General features: G+C 44.8%; 1 protein-coding gene across 1 annotated transcript in view; it reads left to right on the top strand.

The window, feature by feature from the left end:
- The first annotated feature begins 5045 nt into the window (after nucleotides 1-5045).
- Nucleotides 5046-20511, top strand: part of SYN3 (synapsin III) — a 687937-nt gene continuing 672471 nt past the window's right edge. Inside the window, exon 1 of the mRNA XM_049884283.1 lies at nucleotides 5046-5134. The gene's annotated coding sequence lies outside the window, so the exon portion shown is untranslated. The remainder of the gene's footprint in view (nucleotides 5135-20511) is intronic.

Here is a 20511-nt window from a genome sequence, read left to right as displayed (position 1 = left end):
GCCTTCGGGCTTCAGGCCGTCGTGACGCGTTGTCCTGGGGCTAGTGGTCTGATGTGTCATGCCATGTCCTATTCCGAGTCATCCTGGGGCGCGGGGGGAAATCTCAGGGAGGCTCCCCGGCCAGGCACTCGATAAGGCGCCTCGTGGATTCATGCAGCAATTATTGAGCTCCTGCTGTGTGTCGGGCGCTGTGTTAAACCCGAAGGACAGGAAGGAGATTAAGGGGTGTGTTGAAGTTCTTGGGGCTAAGAAGGACAGCTAGAGGAACAATTACAGAACATTGCAGGGGACAGCAGATGGAGAGGAGGGGATCACTGAGTGGAACTTGGAGGAGAAGGAGGATTTGCCAGGCTGAAAGCTGTGTGGTGGGAACGCATGGGGTTGAGGGGATAGCAGGAATTCCAGGTAGGTTTTCATGTGGGAAGCTAACCCGCTTCCTTCGAGATGATTCCGACTCATTGTGACCCTATAGGACTGAGTAGAACTACCCCATAGGGTTTCCAAGGGGCCGCTGATGAATTCCAACCGCCGACCTTTTGGTTAGCAGCGGAGAACTTACGCGCTGCACTAAAAAAGGGTGAAGGAACTGAAAAGTGCGGTGCCCCGACCTGGAACATGAGGTCATCCTGAAACTGATCTGCAGCTGATCTGTAGGACCGGGCATACTGTGGGCAGAAAACGAGCTGTGAACGTGGCAGGGGGGCTAGAGCATGCAGGAACCTTAAGTTGCAGCCTGAAGATACTTAGAATGTTGTCCCTAGTTGGCCCAGGGTTCTGGAAAAATTCTGCTCCGTGATCAGGTCACTCTGGTAGCTCTGTGGACCATAGAATGGAGGCCGGGGCATCAGGAGGCTGGTAAATTGGAGTTTTTATTATTATTATTTTAATCTGGGGCTTGGTGCAAACATTCTGGCCCCTTAAGGCAGCCCCCTGAGCCCAGGAGCCCTGTTTCCTGGCTTCTGGGCATGAATTAGGGTGGTGAGGGAGTGCTGTCCCTATGATGCTTGCTTCTGCAACCTTAAGTCATATTCATATTGTTTCTGGAGCCTGTAACCTCGATCTTGTCGTCAGAGGTGGTCCCTAGAGGATTGTGCAGTGGTGCCTCTGCCCCCCCCCCCACTCTGATCATCTGGCCCTCTCTGTGGCCGTCCCCACTCGTTGAGTTCCCCTTTCTGCCCACAGAGGCTGAGTCTTGGTACTTAGAGGCAGAGCTGTGTGTAAAGTGGTGTAATAGAGCAAAGGAAGTTCAGAGTGAAAGTCACACTAGCTATGTGCCTTGGGGACATTATCAACCTTTCTGAACTTTAGTTTTCTCATTTAAAAGGACATCATAATACTCATCTGCCCTAGGTCAGGTTCTCTGGAAAGAAACTGAGACTGAGCTTTGTGCACAGGAGGATTCTTGGGGAGCAGGATTAGGCAGAGGGAGAAGTTAACCTGTGATGCAGTTGCAAGAGAGGTCTCAACTGATCCCATGGGCTAAGGCGCCAGGTCTTTGGACCCCCACATTGACCAGCCAGTGGGTGCAGGGTGCCCCATGGAGGGGGTGTATGCTTGGGTGAGGCAGCTTCCTTCACCAGGGCAGTTCCTGAGCTGTGAGCAGCCAACACTTCTAGCAGCTGTGGGTGGGAAGTGAGGCGTGCCTAGGTCTTGGAGGGTGATCAAGAGGTGCTCTGTAGCATCCCTACACTGCCTCACAGGATGGGTGTGGGAAGTAAATGTGAGAACTGACACAAAGTGCTTCATACTGTGGCTAGTGCAGAGCAGGCACTTGAAAATGTTCATTCCTCTTGCCTTGATAGCCCTTGGCTGCATCTGAAAGTGGCTTTTGGAGTTTGAGTTAAGCAAATCAGCTTTTGTGAGGAAATAGGCGGTAATAATAATTGCCACAACTGCTACTGCTACACAGCATTGAGTACCTACTACATAGATATATTCTCTCCTAGTAGTCCAATAATGCTCCAAGTTAGGTAATTTTATTGTCGTTTTACAGTTAACCTAGTCTTTTCCAGAACCTGGAAACATAAAATAATAATAACAATCACAACTATGATTTTTACACTCTACAAGTGCTTTTATTGGTGGATTGATCAATTCATTTATTTATCCTGTTATTAATTCAGTCAATGTGTATTGAGTGTCTCCTGGATGGTAGACACTGTCCTAAGTCTGTTAGTCATAGGGGACACAGAGGCAGACATTGCATGTTTGATTCTTCACAAGCAAACATTGAAGGCTGGAACATAGCATCAGATAGCCATGATATGACAGATTAAGAGGCCCTTTGTCTATGACTCCTTCTCACCCTTCATTTTCAATACCACCCCTCAGAAAGGCCTTCTGGAACCACCTTGTGTAAAGTAGGTCCACCCCTCATAGCATTTGTTGATCCACTGTGTCTGCTTTTCTTTAGTTGGTCCTCCCACCAGACTGTAGGCTCCAGGGGATCATACATTGCTGCATCCCCAGAGCCCAGCACAGATTTTCTGAATGAAATAAATGAATGAAGTGGTGCTTAACAGGGTGGTCCAGGAAGGTTGATCTGAGGGGGTGAAATTTACAGCAAGGCTGAAGGGTGAGAAAGAACCAGCAATGCCAAGATCAGGCAAGAGCTTGTTCAAGGACCATGAGGTGGAGGACTGGAACCTATTGTGATTGGAGCACAATGGGCAAGTTGAGGAGAGTGGCCTTAGATGAGTTTGGAGAAGTAGATGGGGCCCTGGAGGCCATGCTGAGCTTGGACTTTATTCAAAGCGCAATGAGAAGTCATTGAAGGATTTTAAACATAGGAATAACTTGATATTATAGTATATATCTGTTCGTTTTCTGTCTTGCCTCTAGAAGAAGGATGCTCAATAAATATTGGTGAGGTGGTTTATATTTTTTTAAAAAGTTTCCACTAGCTGCCAGGTGAAAAATGAATTAGAGAGGAGAAAGAATGGAACCTGTCACTAGTTAGGAGTTAGGTATGTATATCTGAAGAAGATGCTGGTGCCTTGGGGTAGAGGATAGCAATAAAGTTAGGCAAAAGTAGGATGTGAGGTATATTTTGGAGGTAAAAGTAGGATCTGAAATATATTTTGGAGGTTTAAGACTGGGTGGATTGGAGTATCGTTCACACTGTAGAGGAGACTAGGTGAGGAGAAGGTTGTGGTTGTTTAGATGTCAGACAATGAAATGGATGAGATCTAGGGAGAATATAAGAGCAAAGCAGAGCCTGGATCATTCTTTAATTGATCCTCATAACAGCCCTAGGCAGATGCTCTTGTCCCCGTTTTCAAAAGAGGAAACTGAGACCCAAAGAAATGACTTGCCCAAGATCAGACAGTTTGTTCATGTGATCTCCTGGCTTGCAGTCCTTTGCGTTTCCCACTTCATTATGATGCCATTTAAAACTTCAGCAATGACCTTCCCACCCTCCTCCTGTTTCTGCTTCTCTATCTCCCTTCTTCCCTTCTCTTCCCTTCCCATCTTTTCTCTTCCCTTCTTCCCTCCCTTCCTTCTGAATTGTGATTGAGTACTCCCATGTGGTAGGCACTTTTCACTGGAGAAGGTGTGCATGACTTTAATCCTGTGGAATTTACCTAGTAAACAAACGACTGCAGGCAGCTAATACAGGGGACCTTAGGAACACAGAGCAGGCCCATCTATTCGAGGTTTGGGGGCAGAAGGAGGCTCCTAGAGGAAGTGACAGTTAAGCTGACACAGTAGAAGCAATGAGCCTGGAAAAGGGAATATTTGGGGCTCTAGGGGGTGATCCCTAAAATTTGTATTGGGAATTCACTATTCTTTTCATTTCTCAGATCTTCACAAGTTATTGGCATTTTCCAACTAATTAAGAGGTTCTGTGTTTTCTATAACCTTGGAGGCAGTAAGTAGACAAATGACTTGCTTTGATTTTAAGTGGGAACTTCAGGGGGATAGCAAGGTAGGGTAGAAACAACATTGCTTTCAAAGTCAGGCTTCATCTCTTGAGAAAGTGACCTACCCTTTCTGAGCCTCACTCTTTATACCTGTGAAATGGGGCCAATAATGCCCACTGCTCAGCATAGGAAATCAAAGAGATGATATAGTAAAACGCAAGAAGCCCAGATGGCACAATGATTAAACATGTGGCTGCTAACCGAAAGGTTGATTGTTCAAATCTACCCAGTGGCCTTGTGGGAGAAAGATCTGGTGATCTGCTCCTGTGAAGATTACAGCCTAGGAAACCCTGTGGGACAGTTCTACTCTATCACATGGGGTCACCATGAGTCGGAATCCACTCAACAGCACCCAGCAACAACATAGTAAAGAGCAGTGCACGTAATAAATACTCAGAAAAATGTTACCTCATTTCTTTTTGGAGAGGCAGAGTTTCTGAGTAGAGCAGTGACCCCCTACACTCTGTACACTAAATAAAAATAGTTATTCATGCTCCCCTCTGAAGGTCCTGCCTTAGATGGCTTGGAGTGGAACACAGCAATCTGTATGTTTAGAAAGCATCTCAGATGATTCTGACATAAGCAAGGTTCCAGCACCAGTGGTTTACCGAATACTTGAGTATTTGCTATGATGGACATGAAAGGGTTAAGCACCTAGAAGCAAGATTTTGCCTTCTAGGAATTATTAGCCAATGGCGGTCCTGATCGATGATGTAATGTCTCTGGCTGGGACTCCATTGGTTAAGTGTATTGTTTCTCTCTACAGCCGTGAGGAGCAGAGCTGAAGCCCAAGGGTTAATAATTCCGTGGTAGCAGACAGAGCTCTGTACATTTTTTTTTTTTTCTGTCCTCTTCTGCCAGGTGTGAGTGTGTAGCAGGGCCCAGCAGATTGTTGCCCTTCTCCTTCCAAAAAACAGCTGTACCATCCTACGCCACCCTCGCCTCCTTACTGCCTCCCAAGCAGAAGAGCACATGTCCCTGTAGTACTACAGAGGAGCAGGAGGAGGAGGGGGAGGAAGAGGAGGAGGAGGAAGAGAAGGACCCTTTAGGGAAGAGAGAGCCCTTTCAAAGTTCCACACTGCAGTCTGTCCTTGCCACAGGGACTGATACAGCCCTAGCTGCTCTGCCTACAGAGATCCCCTGGATGAACTGCTAAACTGCCACCTGCTTCCAAGCCTTGCTCAACCTGGAGGAATCCTCAGAACCAGGAGGTGAGGCCAAGGTTTTGAAGAGGGAGCGGGCACCATAGGGATGAGCCTTGTGCAGTAGGAGGAAACAGCTCTTAACTGACGGTCAGGCAAAGGCTCATTCCTACTGCTGTCCTGGCATGCTGTGTGGTCTTGGATAAGGGTGTCTCCCTCTCTGGGTCTGTTGTTCATGTGTATAATGTGAGGCTTGGGTTAGGGCCCTCTGAGTTCTGGGAGATAGTGGCTGAGGCGTGTGCTCACCAGGAGCTAAAAGCAAGCATGTCTTGGTATAGGTTTCCATCAGAAGCTTCCTGGAGATAAGAGCTTTTCTCTTGGAATCTGGAGTAGGAGGAGAGTGGGTCAGGTTAGTATTGTATCCCTGGAGACAACTACAACACTGGTCCCTCCTTGTATTGTCTGGGTCCCTTCTTCAGTACTCCAGCTCAGCCACATGGCACTTGGTAGACCCTGGGCTTCTCCAAAAACTCGTGAATGGTCTCAGGGGTTTTGATCATGTTTTCTGGGGGTGCTTTAGGTCCTTGACCCTTGAATTGTCAGTTTGCCTTGAGTTTGGCTGTCCCTTTCCTAGCTGTCCCAGGTTGGAGCTCTTAGGGGTGGGGAGGGGGAAACTTCTTTGTATTATGGGTAGCGCTGTTGTGATGTTTTCTTGTTTGTGTTTAATGAGGCATGGGTTATTGCCCCAGCTTCAGAGTTCTCACCTTGTCCAAAGAGGGTCCTAATGCAAGAATGGCTACCTTGAGGTATAAATTGAAAACAGTGGGAATGAGGGAGGAGGAGAGTAACTGGAAAGGCTGCTAGTGAGAAACTCTGGTTTAATAGTAATTCAAGGAAACCTGGCACTTCATAGACTTATTATGATGCAATGGAGTCCTGGTGGTACAATTGTTAAGTGCTTAGCTGCTAAACAAAAGGTCAGAGGTTCAGTTTGAACCCACCAGAGGCTCCTTGGGAGAAAAGACCTAGTGATCTACTCCCATAAAGATTACAGCCTAGGAAACTCTATGGGGCAGTTCAACTCTGTCATATAGGGTCACTGGGAGTGCTCACTTGTCTATGCCAAGAAATCTGGAAGACAGCTACCTGGCCAACCAACTGGAAGAGATCCATATTGTACCCATTCCAAAGAAAGGTGATCCAATCGAATGTGGAAATTATCAAACAATATCATTAATATCACACACAAGTAAAATTTTGCTGAGGATAATTCAAAAGCAGTTGCAAGGAACTGCCAGAAATTCAAGCTGGATTCAGAAGAAGATGCGAAACAAAAGATATCATTGCTGATGTCAGACAGATCTTGACTGAAAGCAGAGAATACCGGAAAGATGTTTACCTCTGTTTTATTGACTGTGCAGAGGCATTCAAGTGTGTGAATCATAACAAATTATGGATAACATTGGGAAGAATAGGTTTTCCAGAAAATTTAACTGTGCTCATGAGGAGACTGTACATAGACCACGAGGCAGTCATTTGAACAGAACAAGGAGACACTAACCCACAATCCACTGCCATCGAGTTGATTCTGACTCATAACGACCCTATAGGACAGAGTAGAACTGCCGCATAGAGTTTCTAAAGAGCATCTGGTCAATTTGAACTGCCGACTTTTTGGTTAGCAGCTCTAGCACTTAACCACTACGCCACCAATTTCCAAAGGGATACTGGTGTGGTTTAAAATCAGGAAAGGTGTGCATCAGGGTTGTACCCTTTCACCATACTTATTCTAGCTATATGCTGAGCAAGTAATTCGAGAAGCCAGATTGTATGAAGCAGAACATGGCATCAGAATTGGAGGAAGGCTCATTAACAACCTTCAATATGCAGATGACACAACCTTGCTTGCTGAAGGTGAAATGGACTTGAAGCACTCACTGATGAAGATCAAAGACTATAGCCTTCAGTGTGGATTACACCTCAACACAAATGAAACGAAAATCTTCACAACTGGACCAATAAGCAACATAATGATAAATGGAGAAAATATTGAAGTTTTTAAGGATTTCATTTTACTTGGCTCTACAATCAATGCTCATGGAAGCAGCAGTCAAGAAATCAAATGAATTATTACGTTAGGCAAATCTGCTGCAAAAGACCCCTTTAAAGTGTTAAAACCAAAGATGTCACCTTGAAGACTAAGGTGCACCTGACTCAAGCCATGTTATTTTCCATTTCTTCATATGCTGGGCAAGGAATAAAGAAGACTGTAGAAGAATTGGTGCATTTGAATTATGACGTTGTCAAAGAATATTTACTATACCATGGTTGGCTAGAAGAATGAACAAATATGTCTTGGAAGAAGTACAGCCAGAATGCTCCTTAGAAATGTAGATGGCAAAACTTCGTCTTATACACTTTGGACATGTTATCAGGAGAGACCAGTCTCTGGAGAAAGACATCATGCTTGATAAGGTAGAGGGTCAGCAAAAAGAGGAAGACCCACATCAAGATGGATTGACACAATGGCAGCAACAATGGGCTCAAACATAGCAACGATTGTGAGGATGGCACAGGACTGGGCAGCATTTTGTTCTGTTGTACCTAGGGTCACAATGAGTCAGAGCCAACTCAATGGCACCTAACAACAACAACAATCCAGTTTACTGTGTGTGAGTGTAGAGGATTAGCAGGTGCTTGGCCTGAAAGTGAACTTCCATTCATTCAGTTCAGGGCCCTTACTTTATAGATGAGAAATGCAGAGGTCCAGGGAAGGTAGGTGGCTTGTTCCATTTCACTATACCAGTTAGTGGATAGATGGCAGGAGGTGGAGACCAAGGCTCCTTGTCTTAGGCTTTTGAAATTATATTGCTATTAGTTAAAAACAGAACCTTCATTTGAGAACTTTGGGATGGTTTAACTTTAGTTATGCTCACCTCCAGGCCCTTTGCAGTGCCAACAGATTGGAGTAAGACTTACTGTGTACCTATGCTGCCCTTGGCATGTGTGGCTGTTGTCTGAGACATGAGAGGAGGGCGTTAGCAAACAGAGTCTGATACCTTGTCCACTTCCTTGAGGAGCTTCAGGATGGACATGTGTGTTTCATGAGGGGTCTAGTTCACAGGTCTGCAAGCTTTCCCAATTGATGGCAGACACCTTGGCTCTTTCACTCTGTGTGTGGTTGTTGTTGTTAGGTGCTGTCGAGGTGATTTCTACTCATAGTGTCTCTGTGTGACAGAGTAGAATTTCCCCATAGGTTTTTCTAGGCTGTAATCTTTACGGGAGGAGATCACCAGGTCTTTCTCCTGCAGAGCTGCTAGGTGGGTTCGAACTGGCAACCTTTGAGTTAGCAGCTGAGTGTTTAACTGTTACACCACCAGGGCTCCTTGTGTGTAGCTAGGGCCTGACTTGTAGTACTGTAAGAACACTTGCCACGTGACGTGTGGTCTCTGTTCTCTGTCTTCCCATCTATGCTTCATGTTTCCAGGGCGGACTCCTAAGGTGTTGAAGCAAATTAATTTATAGAGCTACCTAACTGGGAGGCGGGGAGAGGGGGGAGGTGTCAACATCTTGCATGTGGAGAGATATACATTCTGAAATTTTTTAAAAACACAAGTAATTATTTAAAAGTGCAGCACAGATATTTAACTTTTCTTGATCTTTCCTTAATGCTAACGAAGTATCATTCTGATGCCAGGCTTCAAATATTCAAATGACTATCATAGGAAGGAGGGATCATAATTACTCTGCAGGCCTGGAGGGCAAAGCTAGCAAGTGCTCTGGAAGTTGGAGGTGTCTGGACAGAGAGCAGATAGCAGATAGAGGAAAAGTGTGCTGATGGTGGGAGCTGTTCAGGGGCGTAGAGTCCACCTTCCATGGCACCTCTTGTTACTGGAAGTTCACGATAACCCCCAGGGATTTCTACCCTGGGAAGGAGTGACACTTGACAGCCTCTGACTTTCCTTCTCGATCTAAGACTTCTTGATTATTGATCAAGGAGAAAACGAGGAGAAGCCTTTAGCACAGCAGAGCTGCATCTTACCTATTCCTTCAGCCACAGTATGCAGTGAAAATCATTACCCTTGGAAATTACCATGGAAAATATTTTAATTCCCCAAAATATTGCATTACACGTGGTTTTTGTGTACGTAACCCTGAGCAGTAATTCCTATGCTAACCAGTGTGTGAAACACTGAGCTAGACCGAAAGAAATAGCAAAATGTAAGTGTATATGCAATCGTCTGGGTCTTCAAACCATTCTGTCTTTAAGGTAACTGTCAAATTTCTAGCTGAAATGGGGTATAATACAGGGTGCAGAATTCTCAGGTATTCTTGCTTGCTGGCAGGGTTTATGCCATTCCTCTTGGGTAAACAGCCTCTAATACTCTCATACATGTTAACAGTTTTTTTTTTTTTTTTTAATGATGATGAAAATTAAGTGAGATAATACGTATGGAACCCTCCAGCCCAGGAACTGTTACAGAGAAGGTTTTCCAGAAAGTAATCAGCATCATGCTTTAACAAAGTTGTCCATGCTGGTCTTTGAAAAGTTGTAGCAAAGAACTTGCCCACTGTGTCCAAGTTGGCATTTCCTCTTTGAGGCTGGCATTCCCTATTTAACTCCATTGGATGGTTGTCACTCTCATGTTCTTGAACATTGCTTCTGAAATCCAAAATGGGAAAAGAATGGGACTGGAAGCTAAATAAACCTGAATTCAAAGTGCCTACCACTGTGTGACATTGGGCATGTTACTTAACCTCTCTGTCTGGTTTTGTCGCTTGTGAAAGTGGACCAATAGAACCCACTTTGAGTGGTGAATGGGAGGACTAAATAATAACCTTTAAAGAGTGCCTGGAATATGTAGAGTAGGTGTTCTATGCATGCTAATTTATTCATTCTTCTTGGAAAGGCGTTAGAGAGGTGCTTTGGCTTTTTTAGTCTTACCTCAAATTTCTCTGCCCACATTATTAGCACTCTAGATAGTTTCCTACAAGCCCTCAGGAAACCTTATGTGGCATTGCTCTAAGAGTGCTGAGTGCGTGCAACCTTGCCCCCTCCTAGCTCACCCTAGTGCCAGTTATCTACACAAGCACCAGTATCTTAGTTATGTAGGGCTGGTGTAACAAAAGATACTGGAAGTGGATGGCTTTAAAGAACAGAAGGCTAGAAGTCCACACTTCAGTGTGCAGCTGTAAGGGGAAGTCCTTCTTTGTCTATTTCAGCCTCTACCGTAGTAGCTGCCAGCAATCCTTGGTATTCCTGGGCTTGTAGATATATCTGTCTCCATCATATGTCTTCCTCTTCCCCCTGTGCGTCTCTGTGTCTATTCTGGTGTTTTCATAACTCTGAAATGATTAGGTTTAGGACCCACACTATTCTGGAATGACCTCATTAACGTAACAGAAGAAATCCCTATTTTCAAATAGGGTCATATTTAGAGGTACAGGGGTTAAGATTTCAACACATATTTTGGGGGATACAGTTCAATCCGTAACAATTAGAAAGTTGTACTTAGAAGGGAGATGTTGAACTTAATCCATTTTTAAGGCACTAATAGCTGAATTAAATTTTCTGCTTTAAGGCGCTGTGGTAGTGCAGTGGTTAAGCACTCAGTTGCTAACCAAATGGTCAACAGTTTGAACCCACTAGCGACTCCTTGGAAGAAAGTTGTGGCAATCAGCTTTCTTAAAGATTATAGCCTTGGAAACCCTATGGAACAGTTCTGCTGTGTACTACAGGGTCACTAAGTCTGAATCAGCTTGCTGGGAACAGGTTTTTAAGGTTACTATGAGTCAGAATCCCTGGTAGCACAGTGGTTAAGAGCTATAGCTGCTAACCAAAAGGTCAGCAGTTCGAATCCACCAGGCGCTCCTTGGAAACCATATGGGGCAATTCTACTCTGTCCTATAGGGTCACTATGAGTTGGAATCGACTCGACGGCAGAGGGTTTGGTTTCTTTTTTTTGGTTTATGAGTCAGAATTGACTCAACAGCATTTTTTTTTTTTTAATTCAGGGCCAAATGATTTGAGGGGTTCTACAAAGGAATCTTTGAACCAAAATATGGGTTCAAGTTCAAAGTATTGGGAATTTTATCACCAGGAGTACCAGGGTGCCAGGGGTTAGGACTTTATATCTTTTTTTGGAAAAAAATTCAATCCATAACGCATGGTTTGACTTTTTTAATTGATTTTATTTTTTAAATTCACACAATAAAGTTGATTTTGTTTTGGTGTTCAGTTCTATGACTTTGAACACATGTATGGATTTATGAAACCATTACCACAATCAGGGTACCGAACAGTTCCATCACCCTGGAATGTTCATTTCAATGGTTTATTCATTCATCATTTTGACAAATATTTATGGGGTTCTTATCCCGTGATAGGCAGTGTTCTAGATGCTGGGGATATATCAATGAACAGTACCAAGATCCCTACCTTCATAGATCTTATATTCTAGTGGGGAATATAAAATAACCAAAAAACAAATATATAACATCAGTTAATGATGAATGTCATGAAGTGAAATGATGGTATAGGAAGATGCCATTATAAAAAAGTCAGTTAGAGGTCTCTCTGAGAAGTTATGCTTGAACAAGGGCATAAATGAAGTTTGGGAGTAGGTTTTGAAAATATCTTTGGAAAAGAGTTCTAGGTAGAAGCAACAGCAAGTGAACCTCAGGATAGATTGAGAGGCATGAGAAGGTAGAGTTAGAGATGATGTTACTAGAGAGGTACCTGAAGCCAGGTCCACTGGAGACTCATAGGCTGGGGAGAGAAGACTGCATTCTATTCTAAGTCAGAGGTTTCAAGCAAGGAGGCCATATGGTGTATTAGCTTCCTAGGGCTGCTGTAACAAAATAACATAAAAACAAATTTCCTGTCTCAAAGTTCTAGAAGCTAGTGGTCTAAATTCAGGGTGTCAGCAGGGCTATGTTCTCTCTGAATGCTCTAGAGAAAGATCCTTTCTTTTCTCTCCCAGCTTCTAGTAGCCCCAGGAGTTCCTTGGTTTGCAGCTGCCGCGTAACTCCATAGTCACATGGCCATCTTTCCTCTGTGTGTCTCTCTGTATCTCTTCTCTTTTATAAAGACATCGATCAGTTGGGATTAGAAAACAACCTACTCTGGTGTAATGTGGAACATTAGAGGGAGAAAGGAGTCCAGGATGACTCCAAAGCTGAGAAACCATATGGCAACACTGTGGGAATGCTAAGAGTTTAAATATCATTAGGACATGGTCTCTGCCCTCGAGTAGCTCACAGTCTGGTGAGGGGAGATTTACCATAAGCTGCAACATGACTTGGAGATCATACAGAAAGTATTAGGGGAGCACAAGTAAGAGAGAAAGTACAAAGTCTAAGGTTTGCAAGACTAGCTCTCCAGACAGCTGTTCTTAAACTTTAGTGTGTGTAAGAATTAATTGGGGAGGTTGTTAAAAATGCAGCTGTCTAGGAAAATGATACTGGTGAAGAACGAGCTTCTTGGATCAAGTAGACACATGAGACTATGTTGGCATCTCCTGTCTGGAGGGGAGATGAGAAGGCAGAGGGGGCCAGAAGCTACCCAAATGGACATGAGGAGAGAGAGTTGAGGGAAGGAGTGTGCTGTCTTATTAGGGGGAAAGCAGTTAGGAGTGTATAGCAAGGTGTATATAAATTTTTGTACGAGAGACTAACTTGATTTGTAAACTTTCACTTAAAGCACAATAAAAATTAATTAAAAAGAAATGCAGCTGTCTAGGCCCCTACCCCAGAAGTAGGAGGTCTGGGATTAGCAGGCACCACAAATAGTTCTATGTGGGTAGTTGATGGATCACATTATGAAAAATCCTTGGGGGAGCTGCAAAGACTTCACAGTAGAGGTGATGTTTTAGATGGGATTTCAGAATTGAGTAGTAATTCTGGTTTGGCGAAAGTTGGAAAAAGAAGAGCCAAGCAGAGGGAAAAGCAAGGAGGAAGGTTTGGAAGAATGATAGAGAATGGCTGGAGCCTAGAATATACGATGGTGGGTGAACATGATGATGATGACTGACCGAAGAGTACATGTGTGTTTTAGTGGTGGCATGGGAGTCACATGTCTTCATGTGCTCAGTGAGTCTACAGTGACTGAAGCAACTTCCCAGTCACTAAAGTGAGGGCCTGCCATGGTGAGACAGATGAGGCAATCTCAGAGCTAGGTGTACAGAGTTGCCATTGGGCTTTTAAAACCTCTTGTGGTGAAACACCTTTGAGGAAAGCTACCACTACACAGATTGAGGGGGGAGTTGTCACATGAGAGCTGGTAACTTCCAGAAATAGATGAGGCAGCTTCTGCACTGGGGTAGCCAGGGTTTGGGGTGTGGATCTGACTCCTGTACCAAAGTTGGACCTCAAAGCCAAGGATTTGGACTGGGCTTCCCACAGCACAGAGTACTACCTCTGGCCTGGACCAGCAGTGGGCTGATCTTCTGGGGATGGTGTGTGCAGAGGAATTCCCTGTGCCTAGAACCGCTTTGGGCCTTCCTTGAAGCTCTCAGACTCTGCATCTCCTTCTCCCATATCATCCTGCCTATTTTCCAAGGATGCCAGAGCCACCCTTCCTGTGGCATAACAACTAGTGTGCGAAGCATAGTCGAAAGCACTTTATGTGGATTAAATCATTTAATTCTCACCCTATGGATGAGCTAGAATTATGACCCCTACTTTATGATGAGCAAACTGACGCACAGAACGGTTAGTGACTGGCCTAAGGTCATACAGCTAGGAAATAAAAGAAATAAAAGCGCTGGAATCCTAGGTAGTTTTGACTTCAGAGCCCGTGCTCTTGGCTGCTCTGTGACACGAACCCTCCAGGAGTGTCTTCAGAGTACGGGAAGGAGGAGGAAGAGGAATAGCAGTAGTAGCAGCAGCTAACCAGCAACCAGTTGCTGCTGCGTCAATTCATGGCAGCCTCGTGTGTGTCAGAGTAGGACTGTGCTCCACGGGGTTTTCAGTGGCTGATTATTTGGAAGTAGATCACCTGGTCTTTCTTCTGAGGCACCTCTGAGTGGACTCAAACTTCTCACCTTTCAGTTAGCAGCTGAGTGTATTAACTGTTTGCATCACCCAGGACTCCAGCAGCAGTAGATAGCATACATATAAAACTTATTATCGACCAGTCACTATTTTATCTGTTATTTTTAGCATTATCCCATGTAGGAAATATTTCAATAATAAATTTTTATGTTATAAAGTTTTTTTTTTTCTTTTAGCCTTTGGAATTAAAACTTTATATTTTTACGCTTTTCTAGTTGGTAACAATATGATACGTATTTTGTGAGGTTTGAAAGGGCAACATGAAGTATTAAAATATCATGACGCCCTTAAGGTTGTGTTTGTATGTGGGACTGTTTGCCCTTACACCAAACAGCCCCAGCATTATGTTTTTAGAGTTCTTTACCCCGCATTCCCCTGCTTCTAGCAACTAGCATACTTGACTCCAGCAAAATTCCCTCTGATTTACCACGTCTGTTTGACTGAAATCAGGGAAGGCAAATGGCCAACTATGTATGCATTGTTTCCTGAGGAAGAATCAATAGTATCTGATTAAGGGGCTTTCCTTCTTTAAGGTTCAGAGGCAGGTCCTGTAGCCTGGTGGACCTAAAGGTCTTTAATTTTCTTTATTTCCAGGTTCTCAGTGGGTGGTTGAGATAGTGCAGGAGTGTGATGTGATCTGAGAGAGAATGTTTTGAACTTTCCTTTGGCACAAGGAGAGAGGGAGTTCTGGAGAGGCTTCCTGAGCAAGGTAATAGCTGAGCTGAGCTCTGAAAGATTAATGGGGTCCACTAGTCCAAAGGGGTAAGGCGAGGCTTAGAGAAGAATTAAAAAGGATGGCATTTCAGAAAGCAGAAGAGCATCAAAGGCATAAGACTGCATGGCAGGTTAGCGGATCAATGTCAGTATAATGTGCAAGGGCACCGTGAGGAGAGATGAAGTTGGAGACAAAGCCAGCATAGGCCAGGAAGGGGTTTCAGTGCTACAGGGAAGAGCTTGGACATCCACCAAGGAACAGCTGCCGTGTTTAACCAGCAGAATGACACGGTCAGTTCTGTGTTTTAGGAAACTGTCTCTGACAATCTATGACGTGGAAATGGATTTGAAGGTATTATTTATGCCTATTCTCAAGAAAGGTGATCCAACTGCATGCAGAAATTATAGAACAATATCATTAATATGACACAGAAGCAAAATTTTGCTGAAGATGATTCAAAAATGGCTGCAGCAGTGTATTGACAGAGAACTGCCAGAAATTCAGGCTGGTTTCAGAAGAGGACATGGAACCAGGGATATCATTGCTGATGTCAGATGGATCCTGGCTGAAAGCAGAGAATACCAGAAGGATGTTTACCTGTGTTTTATTGAGTATGCAAAGTCATTCGACTGTGTGGATCATAACAAATTATGGATAACATTGCGAAGAATGGGAATTCCAGAATACTTAATTGTGCTCATGAGGAACCTTTACATAGATCAAGAGATGTTTCTTCAGACAGAACAAGGGGATACTGATTGGTTTAAAGTCAGGAAAGGTGTGCATCAGGGTTGTATCCTTTCACCATACCTTTGTTCAATCTGTGTGCTGCGCAGATAATCCGAGAAGCTGGATTCTATGAAGAAGAATGCGGCATCAGGATTGCAGGAATACTCATTAACAACCTGCATTATGCAGATGACACAACCTTGCTTGCTGAAAGTGAAGAGGACTTGAAGCACTTACTAATGAAGATCAAAGACCACAGCCTTCAGTATGGCTTGCAACTCAATATAAAGAAAGCAAAAATCTTCGCAACTGAACCAATGAGCAACACCATGATAAATGGAGAAAAGATTGAAGTTGTCAAAGATTTCATTTTACTTGGATCCACAATCATGGGAGTAGCAGTCAAGAAATCAAAAGATGCATTTCATTGGGTAAATCTGCTGCAAAGGACCTCTTCAAGGTGTGGAAGTGCAAAGATGTCACCTTGAAGACTAAGGTGCGCCTGACCCAAGCCATGGTATTTTCAGTCTCATCATATGCATGTTAAAGCTGGACAATGAATAAGGAAGACCAAAGAAGAATTGATGCCTTTGAATTGTGGTATTGGCGAAGAATGTTGAATATACCATGGAGTGCCAGAAGAACGAACAAATCTGTCTTGGAAGAAGTACAACCAGAATGCCACTTAGAAGCAAGGATGGCAAGACTGCGTCTTACATACTTCGGACATGTTGTCAGGAGGGATCAGTCCCTGGAGAAGGACATCATGCTTGGCAAAGGAAGACCCTCAGCGAGGTGGATTGACACAGTGGCTGCAACAATGAGCTCAAGCATAACAACAATTGTAAGGATGGCTCAGGACCCGGCAGTGTTTTGTTCTGTTGTGCATGGGGTCGCTATGAGTCGGAACCGACTCGACGGCACCTAACAACAACAACAACAATTTTCTGAAGTAGGTCATAGGCTTTTTTTCTTCCTAGTCCATCTTAGTCTGGAAGTTCTGCTAAAATCTGTTCAGCATTGTAGCAGCATGCAAGCCTCCAATGGCAGAATGGTGATGCCCATGTGTGAGGTACATTGGTCAGGGATCAAACTTGTGTCTCCTACATGAAAGGTGAGAGTTCTACTACTGAACCACCACTACCTCTTAATGGGCTATAACCAAAAAATCCCCAAACCCGTTGTTGTCGAGTCTATTCCGACTCACAGCGACGCTATGGGACAGAGTAGAACTGTCCCCTAGCATTTCCAATGAGCGGCTGGTAGATTTGAACTACGGAACTTTTGGTTAGCAGAGGAGCTCTTAACCACTACGCTACCAGGGCTCCTGTGGGGCTATAAACAATCGTTGCTATCGAGTTGATTCCGAAATGTGGGGCTATAGAGAGGTGAATTTGATTTAATCCCTGTCCTCAAGAAGTTTACAATATGGGGACATCTAAGAAACCATCGATAACGCACAAGGTGGATTCACTCATTTCTTGGATTCACAGATATCTTTTGAGGGCCTACTATGAGCCAACCCCCTCTGGTCAGTGCTAGAGTTATGACAGTAAAAAAAAAAATGAACAAAAATTCTTGTCCTCATGGGGGTCACATTCAAGTTGGAGAGACACAGAAACAATAAACTATAAAAGTAAAACAGTGTGTTGGATGATGGTGGGTATCATAGAGGCAACTAAAGCAGGGAAGGGAGAAGAAATGTTGGTGGGAGGGCTGCAATGTTTTAAAAGGTGACACTTGAATAAAGAGCTAAAGGAGGTGAGGGAGTGGTATAATAAATACACAAATATAGCGGCTACAAATACAGAGCTGCGATGGAGGCATTGTAGCTTTGCACGTAGGCTTTAGAGTTAGGTAGACCTATGTTTGAATCCAAGGAGCCCTGGTGGTGTAATGGTTAAGCACTCGGCTGCTAAGTTTGGAGGTTTGAACCCAGCAGCCACTCCACAGGGGATAAGACATGGTGATCTGCTCCTGTAAAGATTACAGCCTTGGAAACACTATGAGGCAGTTCTACTCTGTCCTGTAGGGTAGCTACGAGTTGAAATTGGCTCAACGACCCGCAACAACAACAACAACATGCTTGAATCCTGGCTTTACTTCATAGCCGTTGCCATCAAGTTGATTCCAACTCATAGTGACGAAATAGGACAGAGTTGAACTGCCCCGCAGGGTTTCTAAGGCTATGAAGCTTCACAGAAGCAGACTGCCACATCTTTCTCCCACAGAGCAACTGGTGGATTTGAACCACTGACCTTTCAGTTAGCAGCCAAGTGTTTAACCACTGCACCACCACAGCTCCTTCTTTACCCCATACTGCCTGGTTAAACTTACGCCAGCATCTTGCTTTCTCAAACATCAGCTTCATTATCCATAAAATGAGTGGGTGACGCCTATCTCCCAGGATTGCTGAGAGGCTGGAAAGAGACCCTCCCTGCTTAGCACAGAGCCCGGCATATGGGGAGTGTTCACAAATGGGGCATATTGATGATGATGGTGATGGACCATCATGGGAGACTTTATGGAGAAGGTAGCCTGTGTCTTGAACCCTGGAGGTTTTGAAGCAGAATTTCCTGGCCAGGACTTTCTGTTCTGCAAATACAGGCTCCACAGAAGAGAGTCCGGGGGTCTTAGAGTGGAGAGGCAGAAGCCCCAGAACAGAGTACAGCTCTGGGGTGTCCTTCTGCAGCTCAGGGATCAGTTCATCAGCGGTTCATGGGGTACTACTTCAGCTGACAGAATATTGTCCAGTACAGTGCTGGAAAGTAGACCCCCAAGGTTGGAGGGCACCTGAAATACACAGTGGCCACAACAATGAACTGGAGCATACCAATGATCGTGAAGATGGTGCAGGACTGGGCAGCATTATAGTTCGTTGTACGTGGGGTCACCACGAGTCGGAGCCAACTAGAAGACAACTAACAATAGCAACCTCAGCTAAGCATGGCACAGCTTAGGGAGGGGAAAACTACTCACTCCTAGCCTGACTCCTTGTCAGATTCCTAACTTAATTTTCTATAAAGTGGGACAGCTGTCTGCCTGTGGCCAGGTCACAGCCCTACTGGATTCCTCAGCTCTGCCCACACAGTCTTGGCCACGTCATCAGTAAAGAAGGTGCAGCCGCATGCCGGAGGCTGGGTGAATCATGGGGCCCAGTGCCATGTTCTGTGACCCTCGGAGTTCTCAAAGGCCCTGACGTCTTGGTTTCCTCATATACTGAGATGGATTCTGCCCTGAGCAGGTCTAGACCCTCTGGGAAAGGATGTGAAAAGAGCTTTGTGTGATTGGTGTATGTTTTATTGTGTATATATTCACCACAAAAAAAAAAAAAGAGCTTTTTGTGATTAAAAAAATAACCAAAACCAAACCATTGGCCATCGAATAGATTCCAGCTCGTGGCAACCCCATGTAAGTCAGAGCAGAACAGTGCTCTACAGGGTTTTCAATGGCTGATTTTTTGGAAGTAGATCCCCAGGCCTTTCTGCTGAGGTGCTTCTAGGTGATCTCGAACCTCCAACCATTTGGTTAGCAGCTGAGTGCTTAAACATTTGCACCACCCAGGAATTCCCTTAAAAAATAAGCGAGATGAAAGAGAGCCCTCGGTGGGCTTGTAGGAGAGCAGTAAGTGCTGCAGAAACAACTGTTTTCTGCAGGGGCCGGAGGAGGCAGCGGCCTCAGTGGCTTCCACGCAGGGCTGTGAGGAAGCCCCTCCTTTCCTGCTGGCGGTGGGTTCCTTGGAGAGGGCAGCGCTCAGGAAAGAGCTGCTGGGGATCTGTGGAAATCTGACCTGGGATGTGGAAGCTCCGCCTCCCCCTGGCACTTCCCTCTGCCCGTCTGGGGCATGTCGTCAACCACTGGGTATCATAGCGCCTGGCCTGAGGGCCATCACTGCTGCTTGGCTAAAGCAGCTTTTGGTGGGGAGTCTGGGAGGCAGCCTGCCACTGCTGCGGGAGCCAGGAAGGGAATTGCTTGTGTATTCATTCAACCTGCTCCTTTTCCATTGTTTCATTTTCTCATTCTTTTGTTTTCCTTCTTTGTTCATTTCTTTATTCAGTTTCATGGTTTTATTCCTCCACTCCATTCTTTATCTTCTTTCCTTCCATCCTGATTTTCTTCTTTTTCTTTCTTTCCCTCCATCCTGATTTTCTTCTTTTTCTTTCTTTCCCTTTCTTTTTCTCTCTTCCTTCCTTTCACCTACTTGTTCATTATTTTCTCTTAAACGCATATTCCTGCTTAACTTAATCTGTTTTTAATCAGTTTTCTCAGTACCCTAGAGAGCTGAGTGTACCTGATGAGGAGGGCGCCTTCCTGCCCTCTGGGAGCTTAGTTACTGTGAGAAGAAGGGGGAGAAGAAGCAAGTAAGAAGTCCCTCTGAGGGCCAAGACTCTGGAGTCAGACCAACCTGGTCAGAATTCAGGGGCTTCCTCGCTGTGTTACCTTGGGCAGGTTACTTAGCCTTTCTGAGCTACTGGTGCTTCAGTCTCAAATAAGGATGATGGAGCCTTTTTCCTGGGATTGCTAGTGTAAGAGAGAGTGTGGGTAAAGTGCTTAGCCCAGTGCCTGGCATTGTGCAAGAATACAATAGTGTTGTTATTATGAATATAGTCTGACAGCTATTGTTAGAAATCAGAACAAAGGAAGGCCAAGAAATAGGCCACTTCTCTGGGTCTGATTCTTGCCCTTGAAAGTGAGGATCAAAGATATATATCTGAGTTCTTCTTGTCTGAACCCCTCATGTTACAAGTGAAGGATGAAGGCAGACAGGTGGTGGGGCAGGAAGTGCAAAGGCCCGGGGGCAGGGCAGTAGGGGAGGAGGAGGCAGGAATAACTTGCCTAGAGGGGTCAGCACCCAGAGTGTGGTGGGAGGAGCTCAGATTCTGAACCCAAACCATCTGGGCCAAATTCTGGCTCCACCACTGAATGACTGTGCTCTGGTTACTGGGCA

This window comes from Elephas maximus, chromosome 4 (genome assembly GCF_024166365.1).
Source record: "Elephas maximus indicus isolate mEleMax1 chromosome 4, mEleMax1 primary haplotype, whole genome shotgun sequence".
Lineage (NCBI taxonomy): Eukaryota > Metazoa > Chordata > Mammalia > Proboscidea > Elephantidae > Elephas > Elephas maximus.
The sequence above is the reverse complement of the archived record's forward strand: the minus strand, read 5'-3'. Positions and strand labels throughout refer to the sequence as shown.